Below are 25579 nucleotides of genomic sequence, written 5' to 3'. Positions count from 1 at the left end.
CTCGGACAACTCGGCGAGGAGGAGGCTCTCCTTGAGCGCTCTCCGGCATTCGCAGTCACGCAGGTAGCCTCGACACTCGCAGGGCTTTACAGCGCGTGCTCACGAGGCATGGCTATCGTTAGGTTGCCGCGCGAGTTTCCTTAATGGCCAATTTGCGTGGAGGAATCCTGTCTGAATGAGATGTACGTGTGCCAATTAAGCACCGTTGGGTCGGAAGCACTTCGAAGTAGCCAGTAAGTAAGTTGAATCCCGCGTTTCCCTTTAAAAACGGCGTAAAAAGATCCATTGTAAGATTGTCGCCAATTTGAATTCATTCGCGAAGTAGCGACATTCGTAACAACGATGTCAAGGCAACACACATTTAATAATAGGCGCAACACACCGCAAAATTTCAGAACACTGTGTTCGACGACTATATTTGCTATGAAAGTATATGTACTGTAGCAAGTACGAAAGACAGTCATACGAGGGGGGCGGGGGAAGCGGTCGCAAGACGACTGTTAAAATTTCCCGCAAGCGATCTGCCTGGCTTCAACGAATAGCAGCAGAAAATTAAAGCAACATGGCTGCAACAATGCTAGAGCGTCTGCGGATTACGTCGTTGACTTTGCTTACCAGGAGAGTGCACAATCATGCATAAGACCCTAAATGCAACAAAGAGCGCAAGAAGGGAGATGCGCAAATACAAGTTATATCCCCGCCAGTATATCCGAACCACAGCTGTAAAAGGGATAGCGATAGTAAAAGGCAGCATTTACGTCATCACCAGTGAGTATGATGGTATTGGTGACAACCTAAGTGGCATCAGTACAAAATAAACAGCGATATTTGTATCATTTCGAAGGAGAAGAAAAAAGCTTTATTTATCGAAATGAGCTGGGGGTGAAATCATCAGACAGCGACAAATGCGCGTAGTAGTAAGCTGTCAACACTTCTCACCTGAGCCACACCTGTCGTGCTTTAAGTTACAACATTCGACAGCGTGTGCTGCGAACGATATGAAAAAACACACGATGACAGCTCACGTGAATGCAGCGCTTGCATATATTGCGTGTATTTTGCTGCACCAAATTTCCAAAACCCACCTGTCGCAGATAGCACAATTTTAATCATTGAACTAAATTACTCAATGAGGCGGACCTTACTTCGACGACTAATCCATGCGTAATTGGCTAATTAGCATATTTACACTAAATATGTTTTACTAATGAATTTACAACACGTATCGCAATTCACGAACTGCAGCTAGTGACCTTGCAAGGCATATCGACTTGGAACGAATACTGAGGACGGCATCGATTTCAATATAAGCGCAGTAAATGTTGCGGTAAAAAAATTTATTGTTGGGCCGCTTATTTTTTAAAGGAAAACACTGTTTTATGCATTGCATGAAGCACACAAGTAACTGGAATGCCAATATATTTCGTCGCACGATTTGTAAATTAGTATCTCAAAATTGGTGTCATCCTGAGAATTCGTTCCAAGTGGATATATACGCTTTACGAGCTCACCGGCTACCATTCCTAAGTTGCAATATGTGCCATAAAGTATTTAATGACAACTTTAATTGGTGTAATTAATTTATATTATTGAAACTATAAGCATTTTAATTTCTCGTATGGCCTATGACAGCCTCATCGAGTAATTCAGTTGAAGCGATAGAATTGTGCTATCGGCACAGGCTATTTTTAAAAATTTTGTGCAGCTAGGAAAGACCTTTAAGTAGAATATAGGCATCCTTGTATTACGAAAACACCTTAATCGTAGTATTTAGTGTTTGCAACTAAAACATGCACTGTAATAATCTGTGCCGTGAACCTTGATGTTTATTCGCATATGTCGTTTTCCATTTGCACTTGAATTGCACACCTCTTCGTTCAGTGATGCAGCTCTTTGCTAGCTAGTATTTTGAAGACGCCGGTGGTAATCACTGCCATAACCTCCTGTACCAATCAATCAATCAATCAATCAATCAATCAATCAATCAATCAATCAATCAATCAATCAATCAATCAATCAATCAATCAATCAATCAATCAAATGAAGTAATAATAAAGAGCCTAGAAATAAAGTGAGCAAGGAGCCGACTTCAGTAATATTCATTAATAATTAATGTCAGATTTGATTAATATTCGAAATGCCGTTATTTATTTATTTATTTATTTATTTATTTATTTATTTATTACAAATATTCTCAATCGCCGAAGCTTTAAAGAGCGGAAGGGGTTACAATTGAAGAAGCATTGATTCAAATTAAAAAAAAAATAGACGGCATCGTTACACAATTGCTCAAAAAATAAAAGAACACTGACAAACATTACTACATCAAACAGTAAAGATGGCATGACACTGAACAAGAACAGTGCCTAGTAAAACAAAAGGCGAAAGAAAGAAAACACGAAAGAAAAAGCCAACGGTGGTTAACAATATCCAGATGCGTATACATAGTATGAATGCGCAGTGAATGTGCACCACGCGAACGGATGTACATGTTGCATATTAGAACGAGAAATAGATGAGGCGTCAGTACCACAAAGAACAAAAAAAAAAAAAAGAAGAATCAAATAAACATTTGCGAGAAAGTGTACCGTCGGTGAGGAGATGCAACAGAAGCTGGTTGGTGCATGGTTCCAGTCGTTAGTTGGGGCCAACACGACATAATGAAATGTCTTCGTATTGAAAAGTATGCCCCTGACTTTATTTTTTGAGGTCGACCCGAGACGAATAATATATATGGGTGTTGAAATGAGCTGGAATAGCAGCTTGGGCTTGTTGGTTTTCCATCCTGGTGTTAACAGCGCACAACGTAGACGGGACACGAGACTATATATGAGACGACACTTGTGGTCTTCTCGTCTCGTGTCCCTTCTATGTTTTGCGCTGTTAACTCCAGGATGAACTGAGGTGGTCGTTCAAAGACGTATGAATGTAAATCTTGACAGAAAACTTTTCGGCGTATATAGTGACAGCTATAGCGAAGGCAATGATATATGCTATTTTTCATTAGTGTGTATACGCTGCACACTAAACAAAAATAACGCGAAACGGGAGTAAACCGCTCGTCCTGTATCGCATTCCCGTTTCTGGGTTTTTTTTACTACGTACCAGTCGAGGTAAAAATTTACTACCATGCTGACCAAGTTTTTTGTATGTAGAAACGAGAGTAATTTTTTAATCTGTGGGAAGGTTTTTAGGGACGATAGTGCGACTATATTTTTACTCCCATCACGAAGTTCTAGCGGCTATTCCTGAGAGTTATTTTTCAAGCCCATTCGCGAGTTTCTTGGGTCTGATGTGAGAGTATTTTTTTACCTCCTTCATTAACTTTTCTCAGCTTTATCTGATAGTAATTTTTCAAGCCCATTCTGGAGTTTTTTGGAGGTGATGTGGGATTACTTTTTTACATCATTCATCCAGTTTTCTAGGCTATTCCTGAGAGTTATTTTCAGGCCTATTCTCGAGTTTGTTGGTACTGATGTCGGGGTATTTTCTTACCTCGTTATCAAGGTTTCGTAGCTCTACCTGAGAGAAATTTTCAAGCCCATTCTGTGGTTTCTTGGAGCTGATCTCGGAGTATTTTTTTACCTCGTTGATCAGGTTTTCTCGGTTCTTTCCGAGAGTAATTCTTCAAGCGCGTTCTGGAGTTTCTTGGGCCTGATGTGGAAGTAGTTCGAAGACAATTGAAAGATTACAAGGATGATTTCATGGATCCCAAGCATGAGTGATTGTTTATTAGTTGTGACATGTTTCTCATAAAAAAGTCAGGCATGAGTTAATCATCACAAAACTATAGCCTTACAAAATGCTGTGATAAGCATAATAAATATTTGTACTAATACACAGACTGGGGGCTGGTAACTGCCCATTAGATCTCTCATAGCAAAATAAAATACATCACAACACATTCAATGTGCAATCCCACTAAAGTACAGTGAAAACAAGCATCATACAATATAAAATCTAACTGATAAATATACAGTCAGTACTAGAGACGTTCACATTAAACCCACTGAATATGCAGGTCATTCCTTCAAACAGGCAGTTGTCCAGAACATGGGTGTGCTGTGCATCCAATGGATTAGTATGAACATAACTATGCAACATAAAAATATTGCACTTAAGGCCAAATGGCATCTGCTGCTAACGGCCATTACTGCGCCAGACAAAATGAAACAACCATGTGGTAAATACAGCAAGCATTCGTACTATCACATTAGTGCCGGCCACTGCCCATCATATCTCTCACTGCAAAAGGAAAACTATCAACCCATTCACGATGTAGTGAAACTAAAGCACAGCGAAAACAAAATGACACACAATACCAAATCTAACTCACAAATACACAGGCAGTACTAGAGATGTTCACATTAGACACACTGAATATGCAGATCATTCCTTCAAACAGGCAGTTGTCCAGAACATGGGTCTGCAGTGCATTCGATGGATGATTATGGACAAAACTATGCAACATAAAAATATTGCACTTAAGGCCAAATGACATCTGCTGCTAACGGCCACTACTGCCTCAGACGAAATGAAACAACCATGTGGTAAATACAGCAAGCATTCGTACTATCACATTAGTGCCGGCAACTGCCCACCACATCTGTCACGGCAAAATAAAAACTATCACAACACATTCAAGATGTAGTGAAGCTAAGTCAGTAGTAGAGATGTTCACATTAGACCCACTGAATATGCAGATAATTTCTTCAAACAGGCAGTTGTCCACAACATGCGCGTGCAGTGCATTCAATGGATCATGAACAATACTATGCAACATAAAAACATTGCACTTAAGGGCAGCTAGCATCTGCTGCTAATGACCATTACTGCCCCAGCGAAACATTAGTGTCGGCAACTGCCCACCATATCTTTCATTGCAAAAGAAAAACTATCACAACACATTCAAGATGTAGTGAAACTAAAGTACAGTGAAAATAAACAAGTGACACAATATACAAAATCTAACTCTTAAGTATTGCAACAAGCAAATGAGAGGGCACTAGAGATTATCATTAGACCCATCGATAGCATGCTGACCTTCAAACAGCTAGTTGCCCAAGACATGGGTGCACAGTGCAATGAATGGATAGTTAGGAAGAAAACTGCAACAACCATGAGCAACATGTTCTATAAACTTTCAAACTTTCTAAAAAATGACCTCACTCAGATAAGGAAAGTGGTGATTGCTAATACACACGACAAAACACATATGTGAAAACAGCCATTAACTGATACTAAAGCCCCTCCATACACGTTTCCGCCGACCAGGTTAAGTACCGCCAACCTACCCTCTTCCGCCACGTTCCTCTGCCACTCGCCCCCTTAGCTTCCGGCGTCAAGCGGAACTTCCGTAGCTGCAGCTTCCTGTTCCGAGTGGAAGTAACGCTATGTTTTTCTTAACGTTGTTTACTTTCGCGTCGATGGAGAGGCTTTAATTGCACCAGCTGCGGTTTAAACTGTGAATGCGATTCCATCCAAGTACCACCGCCTATTGTAACCAGCGATCTGACCGTGTTCGCTGTTTCGCGTCAACCTGCGATGGGTTGTGCCACGAGACAACGTACAGTGGAATGTAGTGCCTGGGCGCTTGGAGACCACTGCCATTTTTCGTGCATTTAGAAAACAGCGACCGCGAATTACTACTTCAGCGGAATACAACAGCTTGTCGCCTTTGCATTCTTCTCATGGTGACTACCACAGCTCTGCTAAGCACGCGTGGGCATCTCACCATCGGCAGTCAAAGCGGAAATTCCCGCAGCACAACTCCAGGAAGCGGTAACGCCGGAACCGGAAACTTTGAAACTGGAAATGCTGGAACCGGATTTGATGTCAGGGGAATAGGCGGCGCACAACAAAGGTTGTCGCTACTTAAGAAAGCGGCAGTGGCGCGTGGATGGAGGGGCTTTAACTGATACCACTCCCCCTTGTGCTCAAAGAAAACGTATGCAGCCCTTTTTCCACACAAGAGGAACATGTTATACAACTGTATTGCAGTACTTATGGGTACAAGCCAGATGTCAATTTCGTTGCCTAAATATTGTAGTGCTTCTTAGATAGAATAAAAGGTAATTGAGTGTGTTGCCCTTGTCTTTTTCTAGGCATGCAGTTGTGATGGATGCCATATGCTTGTGTGACAAATTGAACATAGTGCTATAGGTACGACTACAAGGATGTATATTCGTAGCTGCCCTCAAACCCCTTCATGTTGCCAGTCAGCATCTATGGTGTATCTTTGTATTGCTCATCTAACACTGTTTACACACAGAAGGCATGTCTGAATACCAAACCACCTTATTCTCCAGTTACTTTAAAGTGAATGCGTTGTGACAAAGTGTAATGTGAGAAGTCCATGATAAAGAAAAAAAAAATAAACAGCTAATTCAACTCCCCCCTGAATTACTAATTTCTGGGCCATTAAGTTTTGCATAATACACTTGTGGTGATTAACACAGAGCCATGTTGCCCTAACCCTAGTGGCACAGGACATCCTTCAAATTATCAGTTGGTACAGAATCACTGAGCATGCTGCTGGTGCTCTTGCCCCCGCTGAGAATACCTGTCGCAAACTAACACACATTTTGTTGCTAAAGGTCCATTACAGAAATACTAAAGAGAAACAATAAATTATTTTAGACTGATAAAACAATCTTTCAGAACTGTATTCATGAACATTGTGGCAATAAGCGGATTAATAGATGAGAAAATGAAGATTTAACTTTCAAGTTTTATGCAGTGCCCGCACATCAGTGTGGAGTCATACTTCAACTAAGTATATTCTTTGACACCTTTACAACAGAATTCATCAATATTGGCCAGTAGAACATTAGCTAGACCCGAACAGACACCGTCAAATTCCATATCACAGCGAGCTGGTGCAGGAATTATAAGGTGGTGGTGGCGACACCAGTTTTCGTTTTTGCAAGTTATCTGGCTTATCAAGCCAATTCTCATGGAGGGAGTTGTTTTTTCGGTGTTGTAGAAAAATGATTTAATAACGCTCAAATAAATTTTCCCCTTCGTGTCCCTTTAAAGCAAGCACTGTGCTACATGGCTTGGGCAAGCTGCCGGCCACAAAACCCACGAGTGCTTTTGCTAGGCAAAATAATTTTTACAGAAACTTTCTTGAGGATATGCATCTGAAAATTTTTTTGCCTAGCAATAGTTCTTGTAAATATTGACTAAATCCAATGCTTTCACCTGCAGCTTTGTGTAGCTCAAATCCAGAAAGCAGTGCTCAATAAATGTCAAAACCCTGTGGGCCTTTTCGAGTAGATAACGTGGAAGACCCAGAACGAAGCGAAAAGGCAGGCCAGGCCTGCCAGCAGCGACGATGTCACAAACAATCGCTGCGCATCCATGTGTAGCGCCTCCCTTCAACCTCTTCTTTTGTAAAAGGAGCCTTAAGGAGGCCCCCCACGAACTGAAAGCCTGAGTTGTTAGCATCCAGGCGCAGCCTCTTCAGCAGGCACTTTTCAACATATACACCGTCGCCGATGTCTACCTGTGAAACAATAGAACAAGCACAGATTAATTTTCTACACTTTTGATCAAGGAAAGGTTAGGAAATAGGGTAAGGTGTGCAAAAACGGAAGTAGCTGCTTCTTGTTGATATGGTTTAAAGAACAAAGTACCCTTACGTATACCATACGTGTGTTGTGCTGAGCTGTGTACTTTCACCTAAGACTAGAAAGTATTGGGAACTTCAATGCGAAAGAAAGACATTCATCTGCCTAGCTCTAAGCGAATGCGTTCCACCCCTTGGCACAGAATGAGATCTGGTGCTGTTCTAGCGATTAGCAGACATTGAAAGCTTCAAGCCTGATTTAGTATTAGGCCAAGGGTCAAGCTGTGCTCGATTATAGTCGGATACAACTTTAGAAAAACAGAGGCGTTTACTCCTCCGAGGCGGATGCGCACGAGCATCCACTAATGGTTGCGCATTCTGGACTGATGTCATGCGCCGGACGGCCGGTGGCCCGCCGTCGGAGAAGATGGCCGCCCGGGCTTCGAACTAGGCCAAGTCGCGTCAGCTGTGCGCGTCAATGCCTCGTCACAGTGAATTCCCAAACAGCTTGTCATTGTCTATCATGCCGGAAATATTACTGCGAGCTTACGATGCAGCATCTGTGCTGCGTGCGTGTATTCTAAGCCGTGATCCGGCGAAGAAACATTGCAGCGAGCATTGCTGATGCTGCGCTATGCTTTGCCTGAAAACAGGATGTCTCGGTGACTGCTGCATACACACATCCTGCCTGTTTGTTCCATGTTTTTTATTTCGCTCCCGAGTGAAGTTAGGACAAGAAAAGTTTGCCAAAGTCTGGTGCCTGCTGTCAGCTGCGGGTGAGTTCGTGTACCGTGTCGCTGCATTTTCCGTTGGACGGGGTAAAGTGATGGAGCAAAACCATTCTGAGGAGAAATTAGAAAAGCGTGCGTGCGTGAAACAAACCTACGAGCGTCTCAACAGAAAATATTTGCAAAAGAAGCCTCCAATGCAAAGATTTGTCGCCGTCAACTTAGCGTGAATGATTGTTGTCAACAGTGAGATAGCCGAGCGTCTAACAGCGGTGTTCGAGCGTTGTGTATAGCACCGTCGATTGATTTCTTTCCACCAGTGCTCACCGCGCACGCAAGCTGTAGAATGCGTGCTGTGGCACAGACATGCATAAGTTGTGTTGCCAGCGTTCCTGCTTCCATGCGTGTTTGCACTTACTCATATTTGTCCTTTTATTTTATATTAGCATTTGTTTTTGCTAGTTTTCTTTCAGCAAAGTCTTTAGACATTTTCATTAGCCAATCTCATTCAAAGCACTAACTCCTGTACACTGCACAACTGGCCTCTTCCATCTCATTAAAACCTTTCTCACTGGTCTACCTCGTCTTCTCAATCTGCCTACTCGCTGCGTTTTCTGTCCTTGTTTCTTGTGCTGTTGCTGCAATGTGACTAACCAACTTGCTCAAAACAAATTTTGATCGCCTATCAAAACAGAAAGGTTTAGAGATACATTTTCTTAAAAGCGTCATGTGGGTTGCACAGTAACTTTGCCTCTTACCTCTGTTCATGTTTATGCGTCAGTGCATGTGGCAGCTAGCCAGAAGTGCACATGAAAGGCTGCATATTGTGAAACACCTTGCTATGCTGTTGAATTTTTCATGCATGCAGTCTTAGTAAACAAACGGTTTCACTGCCTATCACATATGATGGTGAAAATTTTCAGCACGAATAACAATGTGCAGTGGGGTGTGATTTCTGTCTGATGCTTTCGCCGTTGCAAAGACATTATTCAGTGAATGGAGCCCAGCAAAGCAGTGCAATAAAAGCTTTTGCAACTTTCACCCTTTATTACTTCACAAATGACATTGTCTGAACCTGGCCGTTGATCGACATGCCGATGGCTAGTGAATTAAATAATTGCCTCAATAAAACACATTCAACTTCACTCAGCATTTTTTAGCACAATGCTAGCAGAGCTATTCAGGGTGAATAATTGTGCTTACATTGGTGTTACTTGCCCGGTCAGATAAACAAATACAACAATGGCTGCGGTATGACTGTGATTTGACATGCAGACTGCTAATGGTGCCTTTTGAGCGTGCCCTTGACTACTGCTATTAATAGCTACCCGCCTGGGTATATTGGGCCTAACTAAGCTAATGATGTTTGATAATTGTTCTCTTATTCGCATTACTTGCCTGGGCCAGGTAACCAAAATAAACAATGCCACCACATGAATGTGTGTTTGCATGCAAGCTGCCAACAGTGGCTGTCATTCTCCATTGATTGCTGCCATTTCACCAACAGTGGCGACGGATTGACTGCGCTTTGACGTGCAGACTGCTAATGGTGCCTTTCAAGCGTGCCCTCGACTACTGCTATTAATAGCTACCCGACTGAGTATATTGGGCCTAACTAAGCTAATGATGTTTGATAATTGTTGTCATATTCGCATTACTTGCCTAGGCCAGGTAACCAAAATAAACAATGCCACCACATGAATGTGTGTTTGCATGCAAGCTGCCAACAGTGGCTGTCATTCTCGCATTGATTGCTGCCGTTTCACCAACAGTGGTGATGGCTTGACTGGGCTTTGACGTGCAGACTGCTAAAGGTGCCTTTGAAGCGTGCCCTGATGACTGTTATTTCATCACAGGGCCCGTCATGCTCATAGGTGGCTGCCCAATAGAGTATTGGGCCTTCTGACATTGGCATTATTCATCTCAACGGGCTGGAAAAAACAGTAGGGGCAGCACAACTGCACGCAAAGCACAATGTGCTTTGGCACGCAGGCTGCTAAGAGTGGCTGTCAATTTCATTCACGTTGACTACTGCTTTTTCGTGTGAAGCTGGACAGTGGATGCCCGAATTAGCATTTCGGACCCCACATAGTTATTCAGGATTAATAACTGCATTTGCATTCAGATTTTCCGGCATTTCAGCACGTTTCCATGCCAACGCATATATTGAGCATGATCTGTGCAGGACGTTGCTTTTTCGGAATTGGGCTTCCATTAAAAGGAATATGTCATCAAATGAACTGCTTATTTATTTGAGAGGCCACGGGAGAATGCTTGGCTGCTGTGCTTGACACACAGTACACCGCTTCAGTGATGGGAGATCCATTGTTGCGTTTGCCGAGGTATGTGTGGCTGGCAGGAGGTCTGGACCTCGCTTCACGCAGAGTCAGAGACGAGGAGAGTTTTCTCTGCGAATAATTCTTTATACAATGTTTACATGTTGTCGTCGTTATCAGGGCAGAGACCAACAAAGCAGCTGCAAGCTGCTTAAATAACACCCCTCAGTCCAAAGATCCCCCAGACAGTCCCCAAGGACGAAACAAGGTCGAGAAAGAGAGGGTCCGGGCAGCCTCCGGTGTCCTAATGCCGCTCTCGGTGGCCGGCGCTTCCTTGAACCGCGTTGCGGCGTCGGGACGATTTGGCGGTCAGTCAGAATGGTGCGCCGGTCAAGTTTTATGGCCCGCATAGGACAAAGGGAACCAACTGCAAGGCACTGGGTCGAAACACAGCCCTCCTTTGGAAACTGTCCCCAACACAGCGGGAGTCGTTTGTGGTGCGGGCGCCGCCGGACAAACGAGGGGGAGGGGGGGTTGCATTGCTGCCGGGACGGGGAGGGGCCGAAAAGCAGTCCGTGATCCGGTGGCTGCTTCCGTCGTGGACGCCGTGCAGCCGCGAGGAAACCCGAGCCATGCACGTAGTCGTGTCCGAAGCAGGCAGGCACCATGCAGGGATGAATGCTGCCTCCACGGTCGACAAACCATAGCACTGGCCTTCCGTCAGGCAAATCCCAGGGCACAAACATAACACCACATACGCTTCGAGAACTCATTAGTGATCTTCTCGATCGTCGGTATCTCGTTGTGGTGAAATAAATCGTGCACACGACCTCAGCGCACATGTGTCCTACTTCGTGCTGCTTCTTTTCTCCACATTTTGTGGGCGTTTTCACGAGGGTGTCGACAGTTTGCCACCCGAAATATGCGAAGCTTTGACCTCCCTCCTCACCTTTAACCCGGTGCTTTCGCTGACACTGAGCATCTTGGGTTTGTAATGGTTGCGATAAATGCATTGTTTTATATAAGTACTTGTTCAGTAGCAACTGATTCATTTGAAGCTCGGAACAGGAGTAGTAAATTTGCCGTGTACATGTAAACAAGCACAAATGCCATGCAGAGTTGCTCTTTCTACTTTTGCCACTTGCAATGAAGCTAAAGAGCAGACGACGGGCAGCGTTGTGGAAGGCACGGGGTTATTTTTCTGTCGCGATCTGGCATGTGCTGTAGCACATGAGAGCTCTACTAATCCAGTCATCAAAGTCTTTATTTATACCGAGAATTGCGCGTTTCCGAAGCACGATTTTTTGAGCGGGATTATTTTAGTCGCGGAGGCAATCGGACGTTGCGCTTCAGTCATCTGGGCGGGGCCTCCCCTTTTTTCTAAAGTTGTATCCGACTATAGTGACGCACAAGTGCTCGAGAACTATTGAACAAGACGCAATTGTTTTCGATTTACTGACTGCACTTGGGTGTAAAGCTTTTGTCTGAGAAATGAATAAACCACATACACAAGCAGCATTTTCATAGTTAGCACAGTCTTTAATAGGTACTGATACCTTCAATTTAGAAAGCCCTGTATATTGGGCCTCATCAAACTAATTTCATAAAAGGTTTGGCAAGGTAGAAGCATAGAATTTTAGAGTCATTAGAAGACAGGTGAAATGAGTTATTTATTGCAATTATTACTCAAATTTAAAATTTAGACCACTCGTCCAGTTTGTACATGCCACATAAGCATGTAGATATCAAAAATGGGGATTAGAGAAAACCTTCCCTTGGAGGTTCATTATTGGAAGCAGTCATGCCCTCGAGGAGAAATAACTTCTTTTTCTGTAGGCAGAAATGAGGCTCGGGTATTTTATTGACACATATATATGCCCATGCATATATGTTATCTCTGCTGTAAACCTTTTTTTCATGTATATGCAAGGTGTGTGTGTAGCATCTCATTGTGCACAAAATCAAATCCATAAGAACCCGACAAGAAGGTAAACAAACAAGAGAGCAATCCCAGTGACAAGCCGTGCTAAACCAACGAGGTAGCCATCCCAGTAACAACCCGTATCAAAAATTTTACTGACATGAATTCTGACCTTTGAAACATAACATGTGTATATGAATACTATCTACATTAGGGCAATGGGCAACTTTAAACAATGGCTACGCCAACATCAGAACTACGTGGACGAGAAAAGAGTGGCATCAAATGCTTTGGCAGAGCATGCAGCAATGACTAAACACAATAGTGACTGGATAGTGTCTAGCATAATGGGCCAGGAAAGAAATTGGAAGCCATGCCTGTACCCGGATTCCCTGGAGATGCAATCAACAGGACACACGTTTATCTGAAACCAAGGAGCCCACGCCCATCTTATGCTAAAACTTAATTAAATATGCACTTCCACTTTTTTTAGCCTTATTGTGAACAAGGCTTCCATATGGAAGCCAAAATGTATTGCTTTTAATGTTGTATTTGGTTGGTCTATGTCTTTCTTTGTCATGTTCCATACCGACCACACAGGCTTCTATGAAACTCTTGATGATACAACTTTTGTGCGAAAGCATTGCTTAAGGCACTTTTGCCTAAACCATGTCTTTAGGCGGTACAACGCATTTTTCGAGACACGAAACCTCAATTCATGGTCCTTAAAAAGGCATTTTGGCTAGATTAATATAGTCTATATGGAGTATATAAGGCATAATTACTCAAGCGTCCAATTATATTTAACTCAGAGGAGGCTACTTTAGGTAAATTCATTAAACTGAGGGCACTCCACCAAAACATAAAATTCGTGATCAGCCACTAGAAATCCTGAAAATGGCAATACAGTAAAATGATTGCATATTACACAAATGTGTCCTACAACTCGAAAGGCAGCGCCAGTTTTGTACGCACCTTTGAGAAAGCACACAGATTACGTGCTTTATTGTCGTGCTGTCCAGCTTCCAGCAGTGCAGCAGGTTCCTGCTTGATGTAGGGACGCCTCCAGAATCCGCATAGCCTTCAAAAGTAAGAAATGTTTAATTTATTGTGTTGTGAACCTGGGAATTTGTGATTTACCAGTGTCATGTGGAATTGCAAAGAGAGCCTCACACAGCCAGCTGCATGAATTTGCGTCTGGTTGCACAAATGTCTCTTTGTTATATCTAAGGAGGTTACACTGATATTTTGTAACAAGCGAAGTTTCAGGAAGGAACGAAATCAGCAACAACAGGCTACCAGGACAATCAAAAACAAAACTCAAATATGCAGTAAAACGTGGCGCATTGGATTAAACAAAAATATTAAGCACATGAAAAGCATTCTGAAAGCTAGATCGCGATTTTGTAGCGATGCTATTCCTTTTCGTTATTCGTTAGTGGTTTGACCGTCGCCCCGGCCCGTGCTACGTACTGGAACAGCCGGCTGTTTGCGGTGGGCGACAAGAGTGGTATAGAATCGAGGGGTAAGTATCGCTACAAAATCGCAGTCCTTACTTTATTACGCACTGCCGTATAACCTACGATTGCAAGAGCTGGCATCCCGTTCGTAAGAATTGGTTGGTCTATGTCTTTCTTAAAGGCCGGTGTCTGAAATGTCTCGATTAAAAATAAACTTCGTTACTGTAATATCGGCCTATGTCGGGTCTGCAACATAGAAGATAAATACGCGAAGACAATACAAAGGTTCTCGCGACGTGGTCATCCAAACCAAACTGTATACATAGAAAAATCTTCATACAAGCTTCTATCTGCTTAAGCGTCTAACATAGGAATCGTGTGCCAACGCGCGAAGCCCATGATACATCGACGGATACATTACACATGTACTGTACTTGCGGGAATGCATATATAACGAATAACTTCTTGCCAGAAAACTACCGAACGAACAGCAACTTTCAGTGTTTTCATAATTGTGCGCCCATTCAGGCATAGCAATCAAGGCGGGTAGCATATATTTTACAGCAGAATGCAAGTACGCTGTAACATCAGAGGAAGCCTTCGTGAAATTGTTTGCTAAATGTGCACAGCAAGACGGCCAACCTACGACCAGAAAGCGCGTTGCTCTAGCTAGTTACACAGCGTTCATTACGTAAATCATAAGTTGAAGAATGCGCGCAAGGGCCAAACTTGCTTACCTTTCAAAAAGACTTGGCCAACGCTCCTTCGTCTCAAAGGTACCGAGGCACCGACGTTTTTCTGGCGCAAGCACTGTAGAACTTCCGATGAACTCCAGCTCCACAAAAGCACAACCTTCAACAGTCTTCCATACACTACGATTCGAAGCTCCAGTACCAGACTTTTCACGAGAGCGCGGGCAGGCAGCTCGGCAGAACAAAGGCAGCTCGGACGGGCGCTGTAGTAAGACACTCACTGTCGACACTGGTAGATCGCACGAAACACACGGCGAACTAACGGCGTTACACAAGTCCGGAGGGTTTGCGATGGTTACTGCACACGACAAGGAGCAGATTTTGTCTAGGCACTTCTAAAATATAACTCAAATACCGCCTTACTGCAAGGTGCATTCACTACAACCAACGTGGTATGTCGACCAAACAAATACTGCAGTGGCGCCACTCTACGGTTTTTAGAAAAATGTATCGTAAATGAGAAAATTACGTGTTTTTTCCTAACAACAATCGGTAGGGACACTTTAACAAATTTCTTGGGTCCAAAAGTGTTAACTTTGTATAAATATGCACTTTTTTATACGAAGTTTAAGAAAATTTACTGTATATATTAAAAAAAATATGAAGCGGATGTCGCCTTCAAGATTCGCAACCACTTCAGTGGCATGCAGTGTACAAAAGCACGGCCTTCGAAATCGGACTTTGTCGCTCAAACGAAGCCGCAGCTGGGAGGAGGGCAGGCATTTAGGCCCCAATTGTTGGGTTTACAGTGCCTAGGTAGGCTTCCTTATTTATAAAGAATATACAGGGACTTACGCCGAACCATGAGCGAGCTTTAAGCAGGGGACACACGGTACGATTTGGCGTCCGATCCAACGTGCGTGTATCCGAACGGTCGAGCGGCGCGTAAGCTCCGCCCAGATCCAGCCCCCGCACCCCCCCCCCCCCCCCCCTCTTGAGTACATATTCACGTCGAGAAACGCAATATAAACAACTCTGCACAACACTGCTTCGCTTTACGTGAACACTGTCAATAAAATTATGCCCCTGCAAATGACAGAACACTTCACGACGGCGCGTTGTCCACTGACGGCTCCGGTGACAGCCAGTGATACGGCCGGCAGGCATAGCTAGGCGGACGCTGCGGCCGACGGCGCTTGATTCAGCCCGAGCTCGATGAAGAGGGCTTATTTTTGCCAAAACAATTAACGCTGTGCACTTAGGTAGCCCGTAATTAAATACAATTGGTTTACTTGACGCAGTCGTTGCGAAGGGCAAACGTGCAAGCGAAGCGAGCAGCCTCGCTCAGACGGTCGGTGTGTGCTGTTTGCCCACGGAAAGGCCCTCGCGTCGCGGCTCCCGATTTCGACGGTAGCTTAGTGCTAGTGTACTAGGCGCTGTTTTGCATAATAAGCACACGTTCGAGATAACTTTATTGAACTGGTAACTATTTCGTGTCGGCAACAAACTGCAGCAGGCAAGGAAAAAAAAGACGGCGAGAAACCGGCCTGCCAGCGCCGCCTCCGTGGAGGGAACGTCAGAGAACGTCACATTAGCTGCGGCCAAACGACGGTGCGGTCAGTGCGGTTGTCGGACACATCAGACGATGAAAATTTGCCCGGTTTGTCGCACGCCGGACGTCCGATCCGGCGGTTCGGCACGGCAAAACACCTCGATTCCGGCTGCCGTTCAGGCGCGTCGGACGCCGGATCGGACACCGAATCGGGCCGTGAGTCTCCCGCTTTAGCTGGCGAACACGAGCCCATCAGCGCGCCGTCCGTGCGGCTCCGTCTGCTTGCAATAGTGGATGGCCTACGGGCTTCTTTGACGCCTACTGAGCACAAATTCATGATCACCGCTCGTATACACGCTTCCTAGAGCGCTAGCTGTCGTGTTTACGAGATTATATGCCCTCATCTTGAATTGGTGAGACCGCTCGACATGATCGCATCTATTTCTAGTGCGTGAGGCTTTCCATTGACTGTCACTTCAACTTACCAACGTTTTGTTTATTTTGTGCTACAGTGGGTCGTGACGATTCCGTTCATAGCTTCAAAGTGGACAAGAGACAGTCGTTTTCTAGCTCGTAGAAGCATGAAAAAGTGGGCTTGTGCTTGGCAATGAACTTTGACCGACACGCTTGCTTCCGGCCGGAGCAGCAGACGCGACAACTCGCCGTTTGTAGGCTGCCGGCCGATGGCGGTATCCCTCGCGAACGGCAAGATATTTACCTGCCGTAGAGAGGATCGGTCCAGGAACGATTCTTGAGGCGATTTTTGTCGCTGAATGCGAGCATGGCCACGCCGGTTCGCCGTGCAGAGCGGAATCGGAACATTATTTTTCGATGAGTTCGCACTGACGCAATGCAGTCGATTGGCTCGTAGGTCGTGCAACGGGCGGCGCGCCGGCAGGAAGCCGCGTCCACTTGAGGCACCTCTTACGCGACGTACATACGTTCCAAGTTTCCAACGTTCTGCCGTTCCGCTGGTGGATGCGCCGCCACGGCATCGATCTTTGTTATTTCTGCCGCGGCCGTGCCTGTCGCCGAGCGTAGGCTTAACTGGATTGGGCGGAGCTTGCAATGATCGAGACCTTGGGGAGTAAAGTGGTAGTATTTAATCACGTGATCTTCAGGTTGGTTCCAGATCACGTGGTTTTAAACTCTCAATAGATGGTTTTTGGTCACGTGATCTAAAACTCCGTACGTCGTAAAGCCGGCTCATGACATCCTTTTACTACGTTTCTCAGAGATGGTAGTAAAACGATGTAATGTAACGCATTTTACTGCCTCATGCCAGAGTAATTTTCTGGTGCAAGGTAGTCTTCAAAGCTCATGAGCCGCAAAAACCCCAATGTCGGCTAACTTTTGTTTACAGTGTGGCCGCGCGGTTGTAATGGGAAAGGATAAAGTGAGTTGCGTTATTCTGGACAAGTTCAAGGCGTTCAGATAGATTACCTTGGTTAGGGTCCCAGATTGAAGCTGCGTATTCTAATTTTGTTTTATATGTGAGTATATTTAGAGACAGGTGCTTTACAGAAGTTGCGCCGGAGATACTCTAACATGCGGTTAGCTTTACAGATTTATATAGTCAATGTGGGGTTTCAGTATATAGTAAGAGTAAAGAAAACTGCGATGGCACAAATGCAGGCTTGTGTAGCTTGGGCGCACTATTATTAGTACTTAGTTGTACTTATCGGAAGATGCAGCCTCTATAGTGAGAGATCTTTTAAGCTACAAGACGCGCGGCAAACGTTCTCAGTTGTTTACATTTGCTATAAGGTTAAGTTCCATTTTCCAAGCTTTACACCAAATTGCGACAGAATTGATGTCGGTTTGTAAGGCCTGCTCTTCGCTGGAGTTACGAACTTCGCTGTAAAGAACGCAGTCGTCTACATATATATGGGCATTAATGAAGACACTTGGTTAGACAGGTTATTCGTATAAATTATAAAACATAACGGACCTAAAACAGAACTCTGAGCAACACCAAATGTTACCTCTGTTAGTGGTGAATCCTTATCGCTAACATACTGAAAGCGATAAGTAAGAAAACACCCGAGCCATAGTAGTAGATAAGGACCAAGTTAAGTAAGGAAAGCTTATACATCAATAATTTATTATTTACTTTGTCAAACACCTTGGAAAAATCGAGAAAGATATAATCAGCACGGGAACCTTGATCTAGTATATAGCATGAAGAGAAAGAGTGAAAAGAAGTTGGATTTCGCAGGAAAACAAGCGATGGAAGCCATGTTGTTATGATGTGAAATGAGCACTAAATTCAAGAAAGATAGGAAGTTTTGAGTATAATATATGCTCCTTTGCTTTGCAGGGAAAGCTATAGCCATAACCAAATGGGTCTGTAGTTTAGTGGTGAAAGCTTCTTACCCGATTTATATAGCGGAACCACCTTACCGGCTTTCCATTGCTGGGGTTAGGCGCCTTGTATGTACATAACGTGTGAACCTGCCATAACGACTGAACCTGCTGGCGTCCTGTACCAAGTTTTCAGTGAAAGGAACTCGTAGTTAACAGAGTTCACATTTTCAAGGATAATAGTGCGCCCAAGCTACACAAGCCTGCATTTGTGCCATCGCAGTTTTCTTTACTCTTACTATATACTCTTATTCTCGTACTATACTATATTTATTTTAATCTTATTAGCCGAATGCTCAACTACTCTGAATAAAATTTGGTTCACTTAAAGTAAAACAAATAAACATACTGACTTGTGGTGGCAGAACTTCGTGTTATGTCCTGAACTGTAAAATACCTAAAAGAAATAAGATTCCCAGCTTATAACTTTCCAACTCCACCACCGAAAAGGATGCGTTGATTCTACTAAACAGAGGTGCCATAGGGAACCCCGTTTTCGTTGAATGAGATTTGTAAAAGTCCAATTCGCAATATACCATAAAGGGTTTCAACTTAGAAATGCATACATAGCCATCAGCATCTAATGAGACCCAACACAATTGTCTAAGAATTCCAAACAACGTTTAAGGATGGCCAACTTTTTCCCAAATATAACATGCCGAAGCGAGGCCAGTGGTTGTCAAATGTGGCCGCACGTCAGGCGAACATTAGCCCAGCTTTCCGTGTGGCCTGTGAGTGAGTGAGTGAGTGAGTGAATAAACTTCATTGCCGGTCCGGCGAGGACGCGAACTCGTCGCGCACCCGGCTAGTCCCACGTCGGGACTGGCAGGTCTAGCCCACCGGCCCGGCACGGTCGCGGGCACGCCGGACGGCCAGGATTTGCTTTTCTAGAGCGGGGCTACGGAGAAGCGAGTCCCACTCCTCCTTGATGAACTTGGGGTATGTCGACCCGCACTTCCAGAGCACGTGAGCTAGAGTGGAGGTCTGCCCGCAGGACGGGCAGGCGTCGTCGCGATACACGTCGGGGTAAGCCTCGTGGAGAGCGGACAGACACGGATATGTGCTGGTCTGTAGAAGCCTAAGTGAAACGGCTTGCGCCCTATTCAATTTGGGGTGAGGGGGTGGAAAGACCCTTCTGGACATGCAGAAATATTTAATAATCTCGTTGTGAGTAGCGGGAGCGTCCCTGTGGCCGTAGAGAGGAGGGGAGTCAGCGCTCCTTATAGAGGAAGCGCGGTCGTTGATGTCACGCGCAGCCTCGTGAGCAGACTCATTGAGGTTCGGGGGAGCACCCTCGACCGACCCTACGTGAGCGGGAAACCAGTGAATGTAATGGTTTGTGAGAGCATATGGACTCGAGCCGCTAAGAAGACGAGCACCTTCCTTGGCGATGCAACCCTTCTGAAAAGCCCTAACTGCCGTTTTGGAATCACTATAGATTTCGGAACCACGACCGTCTAGCAGGGCGAGGGCTATTGTGGCTTGCTCGGCGACTCCGGGGTCTGAAGTGCGAATCGAGGCGCTATTGGAAATCTTGCCGCTCGAGTCGACCACAATGACGGCAAAGGTCCTCCCGTCGCTGTACTCTGCGGCGTCGACGAAGCTTGCTCTAATATCGTGTTGCTTGATCTGTTTGAGGATGGCTGCTGCTCTGGCCTTGCGTCTGCCCTCGTTGTGGACGGGATGGACGTTTCGAGGCACAGGGGCCACTACGAACTTGTCTCGAATGCACTTAGGGGTCGGGGTACTGACCATCGGGAATGCCGTATACGGGTGGTCCCCCCGCTCTTCGAGGATGCGTTTACCTGCCGCTATGGTGGTAAGGCGAGTGAGTGGCGCGCGTTCTTGGGCTTCGGCAATCACCTCGGCGGTGTTATGTACCCCCAGCTTCAAGAGGTCCTCGGTATGAGTCCTAATGGGTAGCCCAAGAACCCTCTTGACTACTTTGCGGATGAGAGCGTTGAGCTTGTCTCGCTCCGCTCTGAGCCAGTTGTGCATAGAAATCGTGTAGGTGAGCGTGGCATAGTACGAATGCATTGATCAGCCTGAGAAAACTGTTTTCCTTCATGCCTCGTTGCCGGTTTGCGATTCTGCGAACGAGGCGGAAAGCGTTGTCCGTCTTTGCGATGATCTTGCGGAGAGCCGTTCCGTTCCCGCTGTTGAATTCGACAAACATACCCAGGACCCGAATAGCTCTACCCCGCACAGCTCTACCCCGCAGACTTTATTCCTAATTTTGCGATCTACCGGCCTTCGTGAACGTCGTTAACTGGAACGCCTCTTGTTTGTGTGTGCCTCCGTGTGCGCGTGTTTTTTTAACGTTTCCCTCTCTCTCCTCTTTCTAACCCCTATATATCCCATCCCCAGTGTAGGGTAGCAAACCGGAGACTGATGTCTGGTTAACCTCCCTGCCTTTCCTCTTTATCTCTCTCTCTCTATTTTCCCCTGAAGATGAGATGCAAGAATGTCCCATCGCTGTCCCATGCAATCTTATAGCGAGCATACGACTGTTAGCCCTGCCAATGACAAGAGGCAGACTTCGCGCCACAAATGCCGGGCGACACACACCCATGCTCCTCGTGTATGACGTCCACGCAATGCCCATTTTGCCCAACGACACGCCACCGTGGGAAATCACGGCTCTCACCGATGGCAGGCCACTTCCTCTCAATATGGACCCTCAGCGAATGCGGCGCCTTGCATATGCCAAGAGGCATGCTAAAGCTACGAGTTCACTCCCCTTGGCTGAACGCACCGTATACACGTATGCTGCACTGCCTGCAGACGACGCTAGTAACACCTGTTATGCCACTGCGTGGTACGACCAGACAAATGGAAATCAGAACCACCGCCATCATATATCAGCAGAAGCAATGTCCAGCACCCGCGCTGAGCTAATGGCCATCCTATAGATTATTTGGAGTGGGCCGTCGCAACTTCGTCTCAAACTGACCCTGTTCACCATCATGTGTACACAGACTCCCAGGCGGCCCATCGGGCATGTGCTAATGTTATTTACGCAGATCCCGTACTGCAGAAGATCCGGCACCAGGCACGCCGGCTCCGCGAATGCGGTCACGATGTTACCATCCACTGGGTCCCTGCGCACTGCGGTATCCCCGGAAACGAGAAGGCTCATAGACTGGCGCGCGCTCATCTCTCTACCGCGCTAGCCAGAGCCTCCGATACTCCTTATCGTCTCCTAGCTACCACACCTGAGGTAGCAGACCCGATGGCAGACAAGCATGCGGCCAAACAACGACGTGCCGTCTACCTCACAGCAGTGGGCAACCCACTCTCTATACCGTCGCTTCCACCGAAGGTATTCACACGGCGAGAGTCAGTCTGGCTTCGGAGAATTCAGACAGGCACCCTCCTTACTCCTCTCTTGCTGAACCGTTTTCACAGGGGTGGCACACCACCACCCGTAAGTGGGTTCTGTTCCATGTGCTCATGTCGTGCTGATCTCAACGACCTCTGTTGGGAGTGCCCTCTCTACATCCCACCAAGGCTTCGTGCCCTGGCCACCATACAGCGGGGACTCTGGCCTTCTTCTCTCCGTACTTGGGCTTGCCCGGATACCACGTCTCCGGACCATGCCATCGAGCTCTGGCGAGCACTGCTGTTGTTCCTACGTGATCCGGCGGCACCACCCGTCGGCGATCGGCTCCGCGACAGCCACAAGCGTCATGCGGCCCCTACTTAGCTGTCTCCAGGACGTTCGTTAATAAAACGGAGGCAGCCTTACCCTTCCCCTTTTGCAATAATACCCCTCCCCTTTCCACCGCAGCGTCTTCGGCGCATTTTAATGTGGAATAAACGTGGTCTCATTCATTTATTCACAAGATGTGATGATCCCCGTCGTGGTCTATCACGTGACGTTTACTGCAGCTGCGCGCACGGATCGAGAGAATGCAGTCATTTTACTCAGCGTGGCTCCAAGAGCAACATTGCGAAGGCTGCTCGCACGCGTCTTTTCCCGAAATCGGAATGGGGATGTACACACTGGGAGCCGTGACAGGTATAGAACCTTTTCGTGCACGATCGTTTCCGAATAAGTCGCAATGGCTTGCAGCGACCACTTCGAGTACTTCGCGGGCCTCTCCGATTGCTCAATGGAGCATTAACTAGGGGTGCCGAATATTCCACACTTTCGAATAAGAAGCAAAATGGGGTCCTATTCGGTCTTCGCGGGTCGAATAGTCAGTATTCACAAACACGAATATTCTTCGAACAGTTTTCGAAAATTTAAAACCTGCGAACGCAGTTGTGCAACAACGCATTGCAATGAAGTGTCTCACCTAAGAAGGCCTAAAACCGACTGAAATTCACGTTATATTTCAAGCTCACTATGATTACAAGACGGCAATGAAGTAACAGCACAATATTTGAGTCGCGTCGACGGTTTCGAGACGGCCTAACCTCCGTGGAAGACGATGCCGGACAAGGTGACTCACCGGCACTAAAACATATAGCGACATTTTTTTTTTTTTTTTTACTGAATGCAGCAACTTTTATGATGCACCCCCCCCCCCCCCCCCCCCTTATTGCTGGGATCATCAACAGTGAGTACTATAAGCTGTGAGGTTCTCCAAAGTGTACGCCGTGCACTCAGAAAGAAACGACCTGGCTTGACTAATTATCGCGGGCGTTCTCTTCCTTCAGGACAATGCGCCAGTCAGAATACAGGGCACCGCACAAAGTTCACTTTGCGGGATCTCGGTTGGGGTGTGCTATACCACATCGACTACACAGTCTCGACCTCGCTCCAAGTGATATATAGCCTACTGTTTGGCCTACTGACAGGGTTCCTGGGAGGGCAACAGTTCAGCAGTGACGCTGAAGTCAAGCGGGATGTCCGTTCATGGCTGCGACGCAAGGAGAAATTTTTCTGTGCTACTGGCATCCGTGCGCCACCGAACGAAAAGCCAGGACAATTAAGTGGCTAGTATAGAGGAGGATTACCTCGAGAAATGGGACCCCTTAGGCGTTGTAACATGTTTCGTAATAATGAAAAAAAATAAATAAATAAAAAGTCTACGTTTGACTTGTGCACCGCTCGCAGAAGTCACGAGCTAATGCGTAAGTTAAAGCTATATATAAAGCACACTGCCGAGAACTTCCGTAAACCAAGCCAGCCTAACTCCTTCCTCCACAAAGCATGGTACGAAGTGAATAACACGTCAACACTGAAGCAGGAACTCCGGCGGTCTTAATGGGGCCAGCTTCCACTCCCGCTAATACATGAATCCGTAGATACTGATAGATTAGTATTTAAAATGCTTGCAAGGGAAGTCATTCCCTGACAAGCGTATATGATAAAGCACATGATTTAGGGACTCGTGCAGAGGTATACTCGAAACTCGTGCGCTTCTGCTATGCACGGAGTAGCCCAGGTCAGAGACAACCACTCGCGGCCCGGGGTTGAAGGAAGTTCGCAGTGCCATTGCTCCCCTCCCCCCCCTCTCCCCCATCTTTCTCCTCGGACAACGCGCGCAAGGCCTCGCTGTACGCGCTACTCCCCCTTGGCCCATTTCTCCCGCGCTCTGGCGCAGTCAGCACCGACCGCGTCGGGCTTCTCATTTTTTATTGCGCCGGACGCCGCGCCATCCGCTATTCTTTATTTTTTTATTTTTTTCACTTCTCTTTCTCCTTTGCAACCTCTCCTCTCCCGCTACTAGGAGGCGGTGGCGTGCTGCCACGAGCGCGCGTTCACGCGCTCTCTCGCTTGCGTCATTTTTTTTTTTTCTATGCAATCCCTCTCCGTCGCGCTTTTTTGTTCCTGCGGCGCCTGTGGGCCGCGCAAACACGCGCTCAGCGGCAGCACTCTATGGTTGCGATTTTGTACACTCTTATTCCAGCTCTCTCCTCTTCTTTGAAGCTCGCGCTGGCGAGAAGATACGCGCGTACTGCACACATACGTGCACCGTACACGCACACGCTCCGCGCGCCCCGCACCGGTGGGGGCCCGCCGGCGTTGCGTGTCAAACCGAGCGAGAAAAACGAATGCCCGGGCCACGCGCGCGCGCGTCCCCTGTTTGCCTTTAGCTTTTGCGACCGCCCTCTCTTCCAAACTTCTCACCTTCGTTTTGTTTTCTCCCTCTTTCTATTTGCCCCTTCACGTTTTGTTGTTGAATGGCGTGTCCGTTTGTTGTGCAACGTTATGCGCGTCCTTCGGGGAGTAAGAGAGCGACGAGCAGAATACCTCCAGAAGCGCATATTTGTCTCTGTTCCAATCCCTTTTACTTATTGCGCCTCGTGCTTTCAACTTTTTTTTGCCCCGTTTCGTGACTCCCATTCATTCCCTCTTCTTCTCGAAGTGTTAAAAAAATAGAAGAATCTGATGAAGAAGAGAAAAAGGAAGTGCCTGAGTAACAAGATAAAGCAAAACGGCGTTGAAAGGCGCAGCCAAACACGTCGAATTGAGCAGCAAAAGCCACCGGCCAGCGCGTGGCGCATGCAGACTGGATGGTGCGGACGCCAGGCTAGATGCGGCTCGCGTCCGCGAACGCCGGAGTGACGCGGCTATCTGGCACCGCATGCAGCCAGCGCGGCGGCTCTTGGCGTTTACCCTGGTGTGTCATTTGTGACGAGCCGGTGTGCGCGCATGCAAAACAACTTTCTCCTTGCCCCGTTCACCTCTGCACAGTTTTTTTTTTCTTTCGTAGCGAGGCGAACGTGGCCTGAGCTGCTCACCGCGGCTGTCAGCGGCGCTTGGAGCACGGCCGCTAATGGTCCACGCACCGAGAGAGCATCACTTCTTGCCAGCTGGCCGCGTCGCCGACAGTGGCGTCGGAGCGCGCTCCCCCTGGTGCGTTATTTTTTACAGCTATTAATAACGTCGTTGAGGATATCCTGCAGGGATTCGAAGGTGTACGCTCATTAGTGCCCGTTCGGTTTTTTTCTCTTCTTTCTTCTTGATTCTGCTTAACGGACAAGCGTTTTTTTCCCCTCCTGACAATGCAACTATCACTCTGTCGTTTCCAGTCTTCCTCTTCTCATTGCGTCTCGTTTTT

The 25579-nt window shown here is 46.4% G+C and overlaps 1 protein-coding gene across 2 annotated transcripts in view; it reads right to left on the bottom strand.

Moving 5' to 3' along the window:
* Positions 1–25579, bottom strand: part of LOC126519061 (zinc finger protein basonuclin-1-like) — a 347911-nt gene that overhangs the window by 230005 nt on the left and 92327 nt on the right. The gene's annotated exons all lie outside the window — the stretch shown is intronic.

The sequence above is a fragment of the Dermacentor andersoni genome, chromosome 3 (genome assembly GCF_023375885.2).
Source record: "Dermacentor andersoni chromosome 3, qqDerAnde1_hic_scaffold, whole genome shotgun sequence".
In the NCBI taxonomy this organism is placed as follows: Eukaryota; Metazoa; Arthropoda; class Arachnida; order Ixodida; family Ixodidae; genus Dermacentor; species Dermacentor andersoni.
Note: the sequence above shows the minus strand (reverse complement) of the source record. Positions and strands in the feature narration are given on the sequence as shown.